Source organism: Bos indicus x Bos taurus, chromosome 4, assembly GCF_003369695.1.
Source record: "Bos indicus x Bos taurus breed Angus x Brahman F1 hybrid chromosome 4, Bos_hybrid_MaternalHap_v2.0, whole genome shotgun sequence".
Lineage (NCBI taxonomy): Eukaryota > Metazoa > Chordata > Mammalia > Artiodactyla > Bovidae > Bos > Bos indicus x Bos taurus.
In genome coordinates this window covers 23,241,944-23,259,759 of record NC_040079.1, presented here as the reverse complement: position 1 = coordinate 23,259,759, position 17,816 = coordinate 23,241,944, and the positions used below count along the sequence as shown (strand labels likewise).

At 41.8% G+C, this 17,816-nt stretch overlaps 1 protein-coding gene across 2 annotated transcripts in view; it reads right to left on the bottom strand.

Annotated features, from left to right (window-relative positions):
• Positions 1-17,816, bottom strand: part of CHCHD3 (coiled-coil-helix-coiled-coil-helix domain containing 3) — a 292,378-nt gene that overhangs the window by 60,548 nt on the left and 214,014 nt on the right. The window lies entirely within an intron of this gene.

Genomic DNA, 17,816 nt, shown 5'->3' with positions numbered 1-17,816 from the left:
TGAAAGTGAAATCCTCTTCACACCCAGTGACCCCTTTGCATTTAACAATCTGGGTTGCCCAATGACAGTCACATCCAGGTTTGCTGGATGTAGATAAAATCAATAGGTATGTGATTAGACAGCCGGCTCAGGATGGCTGGAGCAATGGACAGGTCACCATTTGAGATGATGAATGGCTCTCTATCAACCTAGAGTCCCCGACGATGCTAACATTTACTATAATCTTATTTGGGCTGCGATTTATCTTTCTTGCACCTGATCAATAAAGATGAACAGAACAGTTGTAAGGATCGATTGTAATTTTTTATCATTTTCAAGCACGAGGTGCATTTCTGACATGAAGACAATATTCTAAGTGTACTGCTTCTGCCTTTTTAAACACTGCAATGTGAGTGATCAACTGCACCAGTCTATATGCTGAGAGGTTTTAATTCTTCTACAGGTCTCGAGCTATCAAAAAGTCATTTGTCTCCTCAGATTATTTTAACTTTCGGTTGTGTCACACCTTCCTATCAGTTCCACTTACAAGGCTTTTCTTTCCTTTAGAACACATACTTGTCAGGACATGCTCTTTCGTAAGGTTTGGTTTCAGCTTTTCTCAGAACCCTTCTAACAAAGAGGGCAGTAAAAAGGCAGTTAGAAAGAGCCACTAACAGTGATGAGGGACTCCCTGCATCACTATGGGGAACGGTCAGATTGGCATCATGTTACTGAACCAAGTATTCAAATGCCAGCAAAATAAAAATGTCTTAATATTTTTGCTTAGTGTATGCAATGAAACTGGCATCTCTGGACAGAGCCAGGAAAGATCTGGTTTCTGGTGCTGTTTAGGGTCCCTGAGCAAACAACCTCTGCCGGCTTCCAATCCAGTGCTCCTTCCTCACCGTAAAATATGGACAATACTAGCACAACTTATCTCTGCCAAAACTGCTGTAGAAATCAAGTAAGGTGGGCAAGAGAGCTATAAAACCTGCTCTGTGTTTTCATGGAGCAAGACGAACATTCAAATAAAAGAATTTTAGAGACAAAGAACTAATTTGGGCAATTCCATTCTGGGCACCCATACAAAATGATCAACATTAAATATTAACTTTCTAACAAAAATGATACACAAAAGCAAGAGTTCTGCCATAATATAAACTAGCAAACTCCCTCCTGCTTTGTAACGCCAAAGTGCAGATTAAATTGCTAATTTTGTCAAACTTTCTCCTTCAAAGTTAAATATACACAAACACACATGCGCACATACGTGCACACACCACACACACACACACACACACACACACACACCTGTACCTGTGTTGCCTGCAGACCTAGAGTATGATTTCTTGAAGTTTTAAGCTGATTTATGCTCCACATTTCAAACTCAGTGACCAGTTTCTGACACTGCATAAATCTAACAAGAAAAGTCCCCAAGACACAACACCATACAACAACTAAGAAAATAAACACAAATATGCCCAACATCTGTTTGTAGACCATGTTTAATTCATTAAGTATTTACTTGTTCAGTCAACAAAATGAAATTCTTATTTTTCCAATAATGTCCATCTCGGAGAATGAGATCCTCAAGAAGCCATCTCCCAGCTATCTACCTGCTACAGGAGAAAAGAAAAAGAAGTGTACTGAAAGGTTGTAAACGCTGAGCTAAAAGCGGTGGGCAGTGTTATTGGAGTTCAGAAAACGTAGAGATCTCTTTTGACCTGAGGAAATACTTCTTAAAATGAATAACCATGCTGAAAACAAAACCCCAAACCAAAAATACTCCCAATATGTCTGCCCGCTGGAGAAAAGACAAATATGTATTGTGTATTCATAAGTTGGAAATCTATACAGTGATGAAAAAGAATGAATCAGACATAAAGTGGGGCCAAAAAAGCAAGTTGTAGATATGATACAGCACAATGCAATTTATGTCAGTTTGGAAAAGGGCAAAACACTGAAATAGGACTGGTAAACAGTAAGCTCTATTGATTAACTGTAAGTGGTGGCAGTTATGTGTGGGTGGTAAATGAGGAACAGAGGGGCAGAATGTCATAAAAGAATGCAATGCGGGGGACTTCACTGCACTATCATATTTTTAAAAGTTGGGGGGTGGGTACACAGCCAGTTGTTACGTTGGTCATAAATATTTTATAATACACACAAAAATTGTGTTACTCCCCCTCACTCCCCAAAGGAGCTAATCAACCACAAATGACTCAGTAGAGCTAAAATATAAAAAATACGTGTGGGGGATACATGCTGAAGAGAGTGGCTGAATGCTAAGCTATTGCAGAGTGTTGATACATTACAAAATAAAAGTTCTTTTTTCTCCAGCTCTGTCTTATGTAATCATTTCAGACTTACAGAAGGGGGCAAAAACAGAAGAAGGTTCCTGCATATACTTCACTCAGCGTACCCTCATGTCCGCACCTTAGATGATCACAGCACAATTGTGAAAACTGCTAAGTAACAATGCTACAGCACAGAGACTTGCGGCCTCTGAGTTAGACTTTACTTCTCACAGGATCTAGCCCCGGATCCTGTGCTGCATGTAGTTGTCACAGCTTTCTTGTCTACTCTAATCTGTGACAGTTCCTCAGTCTTGCTTTGCCTCTGATGACCTCAACACCCCCAAAGAACACTGGTCAGATGTTTTGTATAATGGCATGCACTTTGGGCCTGTTGGATGTTTCTTATGGGTGGATGGACACTATCCAACGTTATAGGGAAGGATACCACAGCAGTGATGTGCCCATCTCCATGCATTGCATCCAGGGTTACATTACATTAATAGATCTTTTTACTGGTGCTTGATCTCGACTTCTTGATTGAGGTGGTGCCTAAGAGTTTCTCCATAGTAAAGCTCCTGTTTTTCCTGCTGTAATCAATATCTTACAGGAGATTGATTGACATTATGTAAATACTATGCTTCATCTTAAACTTTTGCCATCAATTGTTTTTGTTTTTCCCAACCATTGTCTGCAGCAAGGATTTTTGTGGTGTTCTAATGATGTGTCAATCCTAAAGGAAATCAGTAATGAAAACTCATTGGAAGGACTGATGCTAAAGCTGAAGCTCCAATACTTTGGCCACCTGATGGTAAGAACTGACTCACTGCAAAATACCCTGATGCTGGCAAAGATTGAAAGCAGAAGGAGAAGGGGAAAACAGAGGATGAGATGGTTGGATGGCATCACCGACTCGATGGACATGAGTTTGCACAAGCTCCGGGAGCTGGTGATGGACAGGGAAGCCTGGGGTGCTGCAGTCCACGGGGTCACAAAGAGTCGGACATGACTGAGCAACTGAACTGAACAGAATGATGTGTTAATTTTTAAATGACATTATTGCATATTTAGACCTCACTGACATAATAATCTTCAATTACTCTCTTACTCAATAGTGAAAACAGTATCCTCACAGAAAAAGCCTTAAAAAACAATCTTCAAAGGGTAGGGAGCTCTTCTCAGAAAGCATAAATTCCCTACAACCTGGTTATGAAACAAGGGACAGGAGCAAACAAGGAACTATGTGAGGGTTGGGGGGAGGATCAGACCTGAGTCAGGAAGAGCGTGCTCTCCACCCCTATTCACTGTGAATAACTGAGAGGGCCCAGCCTCCTGCCAACACAGGCCAGTCCTTATCACTGTAGAGAGGTGACCACTCACTGTTGGGAGAATGAGCCAAATGGGCTTATGCAAGGATTGTGAAAAAGGGAGAAGGGGCCAATGAGTGGTTTCAGATGTCCCTTTCAGGGGATGTCTGAGCTCCAGATGCAGGTTTTCCCAAGGACAGGAATTGGGGCGCCATCCTATTTTGTGAGCCCTTGGGGAGAGGAATGGGGACCACTGGTTTCAGAGCCATCTTCGGAGCTTGTGAAACCGCAGACCTCCCTGGTCACACCCTGAATCTCTCGGGATGGGGTGCAGAGGCTGCAAGCTTCGCAAGCATCTCAAGTGATTCTGAGCACACACCAACTCGGGACACTACTGGGTTTCTAGAACAATGAAAGGAAAATGAAAAACGCACTACTCGGTGTGCCATTCAAAGTGAAAAATAAATCAGTGTTTTGGAAGAATTATAGCAAAACTACTTCCCACAACTGAACATTTTTTTTTGGGGGGGTGGCTGCACTGCATGTGGTATCTTAGCTCCCCAACCAGGGATAGAAGCCATGCCCTCTGCAGGGAAAGCACACAGAATCTTAACCACCAGAGTCTCGACCCCCAGAGAAGTCCCAACAGAACTAGAACGTTTACAAAGGTGCCGCGAAACAGGGATGCTGCTAGGCCCGTCCACAAGTCACTGATGGATCTGAAACTGCCCGAGAGCTCTGCCTCATGGCCTCCCCCACCACAGCGCTCCTCCTCTGAACTGTACTCACCAGCAGTACAAGCGCCATAATATTCAGGTGGGCTGCTTTTGTTATCTATGTTGTCTTGAGATGGCCCCAGGTCGTATCTGCGGCTCTTTTTTGTTTACTCTGTAAACTACTGTCACTTTGTCATCCTGATAACTCAGTTTGTTGCTATGTGGCTAACCAACCCTACTGTCTGGAGTAGTACGTAGTTACATCAATTGTATTTTAGTCTGATCACTTTCTATAATAGCCAAATTTTAAGTGGTCAGTGCTTCTAGTAAGTCAAAGCCACTTTCCTATTTCCAAAGAAATGTAAATGCACACTTATGTACACGATATGGCCCTGCACAAAGCAATTATACGTGTATGCATACAGACAATTACACGCACACGCACCCTCCACACACTGCTGTACTGTGTGTAAGCCCTCATACTATATAAGGTATCAAAGAAACAGCCTCGTGAGATGACCCTGTAAGGAGACCCCCAAAAAAGAAGCACAGAGAGGTGCCTGTGACCTGATCACTGCTTTGGACATGGCCACACTGTTCCATACCTGTGAGGTCCTTACAACCTAAAATTTAAAAATTCTGCATTCATATTCACTCTGCATAGTTTGCTGCTCCATCCATGATAGGAAAAATACTTGATGTGATTTGTCCAGTGGTGAGCATATTAAAAAGCAGAGACATTACTTTGCCAACAAAGGTCTGTCTAGTCAAGGAAGGCTATGGTTTTTCCAGTGGTCATGTATGGATGTGAGAGTTGGACTGTGAAGAAAGCTGAGCACCGAAGAATTGATGCCTTTGAACTGTGGTGTTGGAGACGACTCTTGAGAGTCCCTTGGACTGCAAGGAGATCCAACCAGTCCATTCTGAAGGAGATCAGTCCTGGGTGTTCATTGGAAGGACTGATGCTAAAGCTGCAACTCTAATACTTTGGCCACCTCATGCGAAGAGTTGACTCACTGCAAAAGACCCTGATGCTGGGAGGGATTGGGCGCAGGAGGAGAAGGGGACGACAGAGGATGAGATGGCTGGATGGCATCAGTGACTCGATGGACATGAGTTTGAGTGAACTCTGGGAGTTGGTGATGGACAGGGAGGCCTGGCGTGCTGCGATTCATGGGGTCTCAAAGAGCTGGACATGACTGAACGACTGAACTGAATTGGACTGACCTTCAAAACATGAATTCTTATTTGATACAAGACTAAAACATGTTTTCCACCAAGATTCTCTTTGAGAAGGTAGATCTTATAAATTCAAAGTAGAATGACAGTATCTTTCAGATGTTTCAGCACTATCAAAAACCTGATAAAGGTTTATATTTTGGGGGTCTAGGATAAGTGAACGGAGTTAGGAGGAGGTGAACTATCTCCAAGTACAATCATTTGAGATCTGGGGTTCTGTCACCTATATTGGAGGACAAGGCATTACTGGATCACTGGAAACAAAAGGCATTTTCATTTTCTATATCAAAACATCTTCCAATCTCAGGCACCAGGGACCAGTTACTAAATACAGAGGCAATAAACCAAGTTAGGAGACGGAATGCTCCACTGAACACAACTCTTAAAATGTTTCATTTAAAACACATGAATATGCCGTCCATGGCACACTGCACGTAAGATTCTTAACAGAATAGTGAGAAGAGCACACACTTTGGAGACAGACTGACAAGTCATGGCTCCACGGCTATGGAATATAACTCAAGAGCTGTCTCCCATCTGTGAAATGGGGAGGGTAATAATAAAGACCACCAGGACCCTTGGGGGATTAAAGATGGTAAGTCATACAAAGCTCTCTGAAGATTCTGCTCAATACTCCATAATAACCTGAATGGGAAAAGAATTTGAAAAAATAAACAGATATATATATAACTTCATCACTTGCTATACACCTGAAACTAACACACACGTTGTCAATAATCAACTATATTTCAATATAAAACAAAGAATTTAATAAAAAATAGGAACAGTTCAGGCAGTGAAAGAACTTCCGTGAGTGGCCTTGACATTTTTCTTCAACATCCTTTTTTCAAAAAAAGCAAAATCTAGCAAAAAATAAAATACATACATAAAATTAAAGCCTACAAATAATAAATGCCTGAGAGAGTATGAAGAAAAAGGAACCCTCTCTACACTGTGGGTGGGAATGTAAATTGTTGAAGCCACTATGGAGAACAGTATGGAGGTTCCTTAAAAAACTAAAAATAGAGCTAACATACAATCCAGTAACCCCCCTCCTAGGCATAAATTGAGAGAAAACACTTATTTGAAAAGATACATTCAACCCAACGATCACAGCAACACTGTTTACAAGAGCCAAGACACAGAAGCACCCTCTCAGGTGGCTCTAGTGGTAAAGAACCCACCTGCCAATTCAGGAGACTTAAGAGATGCGGATTCAATCCCTGGGTCAGGAAGATGCCCTGGAGGTGGAAATGGCCACCCACTCCAGTATTCTTGCCCGGAGAATCCCATGGACAGATGAGCCTGGCGGGCTACAGTCCACGTGGTTGCAAAGAGCCGGACACAACTGAGTGACTTAGCACGAACAGAAGCAACCTAAATGTCCGTCAACAGATGAATGGATAAAGAAGATGTAAGGAAGGGGGTGTGTGTGTGTGTGCGCGCTTTCCAGTTTGTGCTAGTAGTAAAGAACCCACCTGCCAAGCAGGAAACCTAAGAGATACAGGTTTGATCACTGGGTTGGGAACATGCCCTGGGGGAAGGCATGGTAACGCATTCCAGTGTTCTTGTCTGGAGAATCCCATGGACAGAGGAGCCTGGCGGGCTACAGAGAGTCAGACATGACTGAGGTGACTTAGCATGTGTATATAGATATATATAAATGGACTGTTACTCAGCCACAAAAAGGAATGAAATAATAGCATTTGTAGCAACACCGACGGACCTAGAGATTATTAAGTGAAGTAAGTCAGAGAAAGACAAACATCACACGATATCACTTACATGTGGAAACTTTTTAAAAAGTGATACAAATGAACTTACTGATATTTCCAAAGCAGAAACAGACTCACACAAAGAACACTTAAGTTTATCAAAAGGGGTAATGAGGGTGGGGAAGAAAGATAAATTAGGAACTTGGGATTAACATATGCACACTACTATATGGTAGCTGACACTATCACTTTTTATTAAGAGCTAATGAAAAGGAGCATGCTATTATCTTGAATCTTAAAAATTTGAGATAAATCCTTTATTGTTCACCTCCCCCCTGCTTCCTCAGAGCCCTGTGGCAGACTGCAAACACGGTCACAATTCTTGACTCTTTTCTACATTCATGTCCTTTAGTGACACTTTCTAGCCTCCCTCATCATGAAAGGGTGAAATCTATTTTTCTACCACTCAATCTGAGCTGTGCTTGTGACCTGCTCTGGCCAACAGAATGTGACAGAAGTGATGAAGTGCCAGTTCCCAACCCAAGACTCGCTCTTGGAACCCTGCCCAGATGTCACATCAACAAGCCCAAGCTAGACTGCTGGACAAGGAGTTTTTCCAGTAGTCATGTACGGATGTGACAGTCGGCCCATGGAAAAGGGCTGAGTGTGGAAGAATTGATGCTGTTGAACTGTGGTGTTGGAAAAGACTCTTGAGAGTCTCTTGGACTGCAGGCAGACCAAACCAGTGAATCCTAAAGGAAATCAACCCTGAATATTCACTGGAAGAACTGATGCTGAAGCTGGGGCTCCAATACTTTGGTCACCTGATGGGAAGAGCTGGACTCTTTGGAAAACACCCTGATTCTAAGTAAGATTGAAGGCAGGTAGAGAAGGGGACGACAGAGGATGAGATGGTTAGGTAGTATCACTGACTCAACGGACATGAACTTGAGCAAACTCTGGGAGGCAGTGGAGGACAGGGAAGACTGGTGTGCCGCAGTCCATGGGGTCGCAAAGAGTCAGACTCAACTTAGTGACTGAATAGCAACACCAGTCTGCTGGAGAAGGAAAGATTACAAGTCTTCCCCACTGAGTCCATCATAGACCAGCCAAACTGCAGCCAACTCAGCAAGAGTGAGCCTGGACAAGCTGAAAAGACTTGCCCAGCTGATAGCAGCCCAAACTGTGACAAACATGTAGAATCAGGAGGTAAATAAACGGTGATTGCTCGGAGTCACAAAGATTCCTCTGTGTTCTCACAGCATCACAGACTTTGATCAAAGCACCTGCCACCACGTACCAACAATATATGTTCACCTGTTGTCTTTCCAGTTAGCCCACAAGGTCCCCGAAAGCAGGAATCTTGTCCCATTTATCATTATACTTAGAGCACTCAGTTTACACGACACACACAACTTACTAAAATAATGTTAAGAGTGACCTATTCATCCTAAAGTGAATTCCAACTTCTGCTCCTATTTAAAACAGAATGGGAGAGAGACAGGTCTAAAATGAACATCAGAACACGGAGAACGTGCACTACTACATTTATTACGTACCTCCTACAAACTGACCAGCACTTCAGTGTGCTCTGCTATGTAAAAGGGAAATAAATATTGCTAAGGATTGTGTTCAATTGCAATATCAGTACAATAATAGTTTAAGCTACAGATAGTAGCTTGAGCGAGTAAGGACGTCATTTTTCTCATGCAATAAGAAGTTCAGATGTTAGAAACCCACGGCTGATGCAAGTGCCAAGGACACCGTGAAGTATTCCTTTCCCAGCCACCCTGAGCACTTGGCTTTTGTCCCCAGGGTCTCAAGATGGCTATCACACCTCCAGTGAGCATGCCCAGGTTCTGAGGAAGGTTACAAGGGAAGAGAAGGCCTCACCAGAGACTCCCACTTACATCTCTTTGGCCAGAATTATACATCATGCACAACCTTGGCTGCGAAAGCAGCTGGGAAATTAAGTAATTTTGTTTTCTCACTTCTGGAGTAAAGAAAGAGAAGGGAGGCGTTTGGAATTGGTGTTTATTGAGCCAATTTATCATACCTGCCACAGACAGCTGAAGGAACAGCACAAAACCATGAGCAAAACAGTGAGGTGGATCTTCAGATACAAGTATTCTAATAGTTCTTTTCCGTCTCCCTGCGAGTTCTATTTTGGGGTATCGGGGGATTTACCCATTTGGCATTCTGATGCCCAAAGTTTTTAGCCAGTTGTAAGAAGGAAACGGCAATCAACAAGCGTGGGCATCATCCCCGCGTTTGGGCTGGCTGTGGCCCAAGTTTCTGAATGTGTGAGATGCTGCCATTTTCCATTTGCAAAGTTTCCTTTTGGAAGTGTATTTTAAAATGCATGTGCAGACACACATTATTGCTAGACTCGAAAAGCATCTTTTCAAGTTCTAAATTCAATCAAAAGAAAACATGCACATAGTATATTCTTATAATATTTTCTCAGGTTCAGAAACTTATTTCGGTTCTATTATCACTAACATGATCATTATCTGTATCATATGAGAAAAGACCAAATCAAAATGGTCACAAGAAAAATCTGTTAACTAGCTCTTGTCAGTTCTTTTATAAAATGTTACACAACACTGCATGCTGAGATGCAATTTAAATTCTGGTGATCTGACACTGTTTCTCAGAGGAGACGGACACTCCTGCACACCATCCATTCAGATGGGTGGCGACTCTGATTATTTAGAAGAGTGGATGAGAGATGGAACGAGTCTGACCTTGGATGTGAGCAGACTGACTGCAAGTGTGGGTCTCCTCTTTTTAATCTGGTCTATAATTATCACCACCAACTGTTGGTCTCCATCCCTCTTGTATCCACCCAAACACAAGGATTACTCTATCTGGCTAGCTAGTTCAAACAAACGTCTAGTGTTTACACAAACCAACAGAAGAAGCCTTCCTACTGACAATGTCAATAAGAGCATTCCTACTGTTAAGTAGATGGACTCAGAACTGACTTATTTACAGTTTGTTATTAACACTCAACCAGGAACTGTTATAGTCTGTAATCAGCTGGCTGCAGGTAACTATACTTCCCCTAATATGAAAGTTAAGCATCTGGGGGCAAATGCAGTACGGCTATAATTCCTGGCCCAGAAGCCCTGAGACAGTCATTTACTGTCCAGTCATATGCTGTAACTATACTCTAGAAAGAGTTCATGCTTCCTCAACCATCCTGTCTTTCTACAGAATTATATAGGATCACAGAGACTGACTGATCTCCACCACAACAATTTTAAGAGCTATAGAATTTTTTTTGTTTTAATCACTGTCTAAAACAACTTCAGTTGATCAAGTGGTTTCGGTATTTCTCCCGACAAACCTTCTATAAGGCAGCCTGCTGGCAGGTTTGAGTTCTGCCTTCCCTGTGTTCCTGAACAGGCTGAAGTTTTTTTTACAGGTGGGCAGGAGAGCAGAGCAAGGGATCTGACAATTCTTGGTGAGAAAAGTGGCCCTCGAATAGAGTAGTTGGCGTCTTGAAGAACCTTCCACCTCTCAGACCCATGGTCTTGATTTCATTGTTCCGAGACATTCTCCTTTTACTCCTTTCTGTCCCCCGAACCCCCTGGAGCTCAGGCAAATTCTGTCAACAAGACATAGTCTGCAAACTGCCAACACTGGCTCAGATACACAGAATATCAGATTCAGTATTCTGTTTCTAAAAGGCACACCAAGGAATGGTTTGGGTTATTTAAACTGAGTCTCGGTTTTTAACACAAAGACGAGGACCTTATCTTTCAGGATGACTGCATCAGTGGAACAATTTAAGTTCAGAAATTGGCAGAAAGCCTGGCTTCTCCTTGTGGAAGACAGGATTCTCCATCACAATACAACTCCTGCCCACAGGCCCTGGCTCCCTGGCCTAGCCATCAGAACCTAGATCCCCATTAATTTACCTATACAACTACGCACAAACCTGAAGAATGATCATCAAGTAGATGGATTTGAACTTAATCTCTGTTCTTTGAACACTGAGTAATGCTTTGTGTAAGCAATAAACTTACAAGGCTAGGTATTTGTCCTGAGCATCCCTAAATATTTGCATATAACCATTTGTGTGCATCTACAAGTATATCTTAACTTTTCTCAGCCTTACTTATTTCAAATCCTTATTACTGGTGATCAACAATAAACTACTGATTTATTAAGCAGTTCCTAATGATTCAAGGGCTTTCCAGGTGGTGCTAGTGGTAAAGAACCCGTCTGCTAATGCAGGAGCTATAAGAGATGTGGGTTTGATCCCTGGGTAGTGAAGATCCCCTTGGGGAGGACATGGCCACCCACTCCACTATTGCCTGGAGAATCCTCTGGACAGAAGAGCCTGGTGAGCTACAGTTCTTGGAGACACAAAGATCCGCACACAACTGAAGGGACTTAGCATGCAATGACTCAAAAACCCTATTAAGTTCCATAGCAAAGACAAATGAAGATTCCCTGTGGAATCTTTCCACAGGGAAAAGACTATTAGCAGTAGCTTACGAAAATCTCTCCTTCCTCCTTATATAACTCCATTTGAAGCTAAATATATGGTCAACTCAACTAAAATTTCCAGTTTGCTTCTATTTCGGCTGAGCCATAAGCAGAGTTGTTGCGTGGGACTTCCAGGTAGGCTGCTTAAAGACAGCTGACCTCAGCTGACAGGGAATCTTTTCAGTCATTTTGCCCCTTTTCCTTCTTCTAGTGTGCAGTGTAGATGTGATGGCCAGAGCTCCAGCAGCCACCCTGCAGTGAGCTGACCCTGAAGAGGGAAATTCTGTACTAGGATGGAAGAGCGAAACAGGAAGTGCCTGGGGCTCTGACGACACTGAAGCTACCATTCCAGTCCTGGGACTGCTCACCTCTAGACTTTCATTAAATAAGGGCGGGGGGACCCAAAACAAAAAAACTTCCTAATTTAAGCAATTTCATTTTTATGATAGAGAGGGGCAAATGAATGAGGAATAAATGTTCTTTACACCTTGGTATATTTGCTTTTTGCACGCCTCATGAATAACTTTAATAAAGTCAAATGCAATGACCCAGTAGGAGCATCTTTTTCCTTTGTGGAATCCTCTGCTTCCACTTGTCAGAAATTTATTTCCTTCTGCCTCTCTCCTTTCCTGACACAGAACAGAATTAAAAATTTTTAAATGATGCTTAACTCTAGCATCAAAGCTTACTATCTCTAAAGAAGCCACATTCCATGGAAACCACACTGTCTCCTGGGCACCCTGGCAAAATTAATACACAGCTTCTGTAATTACCTTTTCATTCCATCTTTGCTATTTCTCATATAAAGAAACAGAGCTTCTTCTGGCATTTCTACTTTTATTCCATGCACTTTAGAAACTTCACTAATTAGAGTCTGAGGGTTTTTTTTTTTTCTTTAGTTTTTTTTTTTAATTAGAATAGAAATCCTTACATTCATTGATAGCCTTGCAATAATACTCAAGCTATATTAGTTATGCTATTTTATCTCACGCCTCAGTTTTTTCATCTGAGCAACTTCAACATATGCACCAAACACTCATTTGGCATTCCAAGTTTCCTATTATTTGTTCATTTCTTCATTCTACAAATACTGAAGGTCTGTGCCAGAAACTAGGCCAGGAATTTGTAATGTGATGGTGAACAAACAAGATACTTGGCCCTACTTCTATGGAGCTTATTATGGCATACTGGAGAAGAAAGACATAAATTTAAAAATCACACAAATAAATGTATAATTAATAAAGAATCACAGTGCTACCAGACCACATATAGTGTAATCTTTTATTTATTTCTAAGAAGTTGTCTTTCGAATGAGTCTCCAAAGCCCTGATTTCTCTCAAGTACCAAACTACCCTTCATATTCAGTTCTTAAGTCAGTTTGTGCTTTAATTTCCTTTTAATATCACTAGCTTTTCCTGTCAGAATTCAAGCTGCTTATCAGAATTCTTTCTACTTGCAAAATTTTATTCTAATCTCTTTAAAAATAAGGGAGATCTACCACTTTTGCAAAGTGACTGCCTGTCCCTCTCCCACCCACAGCTCCCATTAACCCTGCTTATATGGAGAACTCCCATCTACCTTAACTATAAGTTATTCATTTTTCTTGATATTTTTCTTTTATACAACAAGGTCAATAAAAGGTCTGAAATCCGCCTACTGTTTAAAACAATACCTGAAATACAACAGTATCCAGCCTTCTATACTTACCTTTCAGACTTCTTAGTTACACACCTAAGGCCTTTCTGCTCTTGAAACAGCTGGGTGTCTCGCTGCTCTTCTACAGCAGTGAGACAGAGCAAGTTCACGGTCATCCTAAGGGTCATCCCATGATGTCTTGCAAGACCCAGACAGAAACTCGGAAATCACTGTATGCTACCAGCGCAGGAAGCTCTTGTGCTGGAGGGTTGAGGAATGTGACACAGTCATTCTCAAGGTCCACAGCCTTACCTGTGTAGGGCTCAGTGCCTTATGTACATTCAAAAGCACACACATTGGATGGCTGTATTCAGAAAGCATCGCATTGGTATTACCAACCTAGTTCAGCGTGCACTCCACCTCACCGCAAGCTGGTCTGTCTCCCACAGAAGGGAACTCTGTAACTCTAACACGCACACTCTCCTGCACTTGCTCCAGCACACGTACGGGCACGCACACAGTGTCCTCTTGAAAACCGTGGGCTAAAAGGAAACCTGTGAACAGTAATCCTTACTGCAGAGAAGCAGGCAGATACACGAGCTGCATTATCCTCAGCTGTTTCATTCTGCCTTCCTCATGATTCTATATTAAGGATCTAAAGGGTGTATAACAGATGCTCCCCTGGAGGATCTTTCTCACCCATTTCTCCTTCTTTTCCAGCCCTCTGACAGGCTAGCCTAAAATTCATTCATTCAGAAGAGCTTACTGAAGAAGGAACTTGGACCAGGCCCAGGGGGTGGGAGGGTGAGGACATCTTTAAAGGCCAGTGGGGAGAGACACACGCACGGCGAATCCACTGCAGTACACAACGATAACTGTCTTCAGTTTGTTAGTCCTTTCTGCTTCCAAGAGCTCCGTGTGCTAACGCTAATGCGGCAGGAGGGAGCAGGTTCTGTCATTCAATCTAGGATTCCTCAAAAGTGTAGTAGGGTCCATCCTACTGACTGAAAATAAGATTGCATTAATTATAGAAAGAATCATAGAAACCACAGCACAGAAAACAAACCTGAAAGATTCTCACAGAGACTTGAAGACCTTCTGAGATGATTTCCTCAGAATCCAGGTTGAGAAATTCAAGGCTAATCCATTTATTACCCTTTAGCTTATCATCAGTTAACTCCCTAAAAGGGACTCATAATTAAATAGCCTAGTGCTTTCAAAAGCAAAAGCTAAGTGTGTATGAGTAACCACTGAATCCTTGAGAGGAAGGACACGTGTCAGGGGAGAACAGGATTGTGACAGAAGAGGAGGGAGAGGCCAAGACAAGTCTGCCTTCCTCCCACTTTTGCCTAGAACTTGAGTTTTTAAAATATCATCGAGGCCAACACCAGTAACTCATACCAAGCCAGAAAACCGACTTAAGAAAAACTTTCCTGAACATTGAGCAAACCTTTGAACTCTGTCACAGACATAATAGAGTTGGTTTCTCCCCAGCACCAGCCCCAAACTGAATCAACTCTATTTGTTCGAAGGTAATACCTTTCCAACACTACCAAAAATAAGCAGCTCACAGACAGGAAGAGGGCCTCAACCAAGCTCGGAATCCCAGACTGAGCACATCTCTCCAAGTGAATTAGATGATGAAAAACTGACTGACCTCAGCAGAGTTACGAGCTTTAAAAGCCTTAGTGAGAGGGGCTGTGAAGATGGAGATGTGGCAAAGCTCTCTTAAGTTCCAAAGATAATTTCATACTAGGCTTTGAAAGTCACGTGTTGCATCTCTGGGATGCACTCATTAAGAGCTAGGATGCTCACCCTCACCCCTACGCTGTACACAGGGAAGCCCATACACTGAACACCTACATTCAACAGAACTTTGGCTTAAGGCTGGTAAGGGGCATGGAACTGCCACCCACCATGGTTTCTCACGTGTGGATCTCCTCTTGTCCCTGGCACTGTGCGTTCTCAAAGGTCGAGGAGGAAAACTATGTGAAATCCAACCAATGCCAAAACTTTAAAAATAATTAAAACTTACTGGAGAGACATGCCATTCTTCAGTACCTCCTGATTGAAAAAACGGTCTAGGGCACAGGTACTGGGTACATACACTTTCCTGAAAGCAGCATTTGGTAGGTCATAGAAAAATTCGTGAGACAATGATTGACAAAATCATTTCATTACTGTATACTTAGCAGACTGGCTGTCTTCCTTTGATAAGTGTATGTGGAAATGGGTTCCACTAATAATTTACTAGTGAGAATATGAATTGGTACAATTCACAGCAACATGTCTCAAATGCCTTTGACACAGTTTCATTTCTAGAAATATCTGAAGCAATCATAGGTGTGTATAAAAATGTAGTGAAAAAAATTTTCATCACAAAGTTTATAATACTGAAAAATGAAAAGCAACTTAAATATTCAAGTTGTCACAGAGGACAGCTAAAATAAGTAACAGATGACCCATCCAACGGAAGGATGGGAGTTGTTTTTAGTTATGCTTTTTCTCTTGAAGGAAAAGAAATATTTACATTTCTTTAAGATTTAGTCCTTGGTGAAGAGATTTAAAAATAAGGACAGTCACACAACCGTTTCTTATAATGTTCCAAACTGTACCAGTTCTCCTCTAAAAAAAATAAAAATAAAAAAAATAAAACCCTGGCATTTTCACAAGCTACAAATGTATCCACCCACAAGGCCAATACAGATGAACTAATATATATTAATTTTTTAAAGAGGGAAAAGCTTTTAAATTATGAAGGTAAGGACTGCAAGGAGATCCAACCAGTCAATCCTAAAAGAAACCAGTCCTGAATAGTCACTGGAAGGACTGATGCTCAAGCTGAAACTCCAATACTTTGGGCACCTGATGCAAAGAACTGACTCATTGGAAAATACCCTGATGCTGGGCAAGACTGAAGGCGGGAGGAGGATGAGATGGCTGGTTGGCATCACCGGCACGATGGACGTGAGTTTGAGTACCTCCTCAAACTCTGGGAGTTGGTGATGGACAGGGAAGCCTGACGTGCTACAATCCATGGAGTCGCAAAGAGTCAGACACGACTGAGCGACTGAACTGAACTGAAAGCTCCTGGTGTCTCTGAAATTCTTCTGCTATTTGTTAAGTTGAGTCAATGTTCATTTTTTAATGTACTAAATATTTACTGACAACCATCTCCTAAGAGCAAGGTATTAATAGCTAAGGGAAATCGCTAACAAAACAATTTTTAAGTAGTTACATGACTCTAGTCCTCATAATCCAGAGGGATGTGATATTCATACGAAGAAAGTCCCTGGAAAAGCAGATGATCTAAAGATTCCATGTTTACAAGAGAACAATTCCATCAAAGCAAAAGTTAAAACTGTTGGGAGGCTGGTAGAGACTTGGACTCCCCATCAGCAAATATGACTAGGAAGCAGTCATTTATCTCAATTGATTACATTAAAAAAAAAAAAAAAAAAAACAGTCAAGGAAGAAGTAAAGTTAGAGGCTACTGTCCTCATTTTATCTATCAGGAATGGTATGCGTAACCAAAATTACATACAGTGCTTACTGGCCCATAGGTATAAGTGCTAAACCAGATCAGGCCAGCTCTCGGGCTCCAAATCTAAGGCTTGGGATTTTAAAATACTGTAGTATTTTCAACACTAAGCAATAAATGGTACTCTGTAAGTACTTTCAAATTCATGGTTTCCTCTGAGTATGAAGGTATTGTATTTATTTAACAGTCACACAACAATGAACTGAAGAGACTCAAGCAAAAATATGATCCTATGCAGATGGAACACCTATCTCAGGGTTTAATTTCCTTTCATTGATTTTGTGCCCAAACTCAAGACTGTGACAATGGTTCTCTAGAGTCCAGCAATGTGTAAAAAGCTACTCAGGTGAACAGAAAAGTCGGTCTTAATTTTAGGGTTAAAAAAAAATCTCAGCTATGAAATGGAGAAAGATTTCAAAAGTGGCAAAGCGATCACCTATCCATTTCAAAGACATGTTTATCTTTTTGTGTTTCAAAGGAAAGGCCTTTTGAAAGATGTGGCATAGAAATATGCATGTGAATAGAAGCACACTAAAGTCTTAGCTTTCAGGTATAATGGCTCTCCCTTAGAAAGTCCTGTGCAGGATTCCTGAATATCTAAGGTACATTTCATACGCTGCCAAGTACACCAAGGGCCCTGCGGTATCACCTCTTTCCAGCTTTTATCTGATGATTCATTAACATTTTCCTGCATTATGGCCCTAAACCCTACTACTACTTAAAAGCTGCACTCCTCAACTGCACAAATGTATTCATTCATGTGGTACTGAAACATACCAGAATGTCTTATTTGTATTTAAAATAAAAGGGGGTGGGGGGTGAGGGAGTGGTGGAACGGGGAAGAAAAGATAATTACAGAAGACCCAGTAAGGCAATCTGATAGTCTTCTT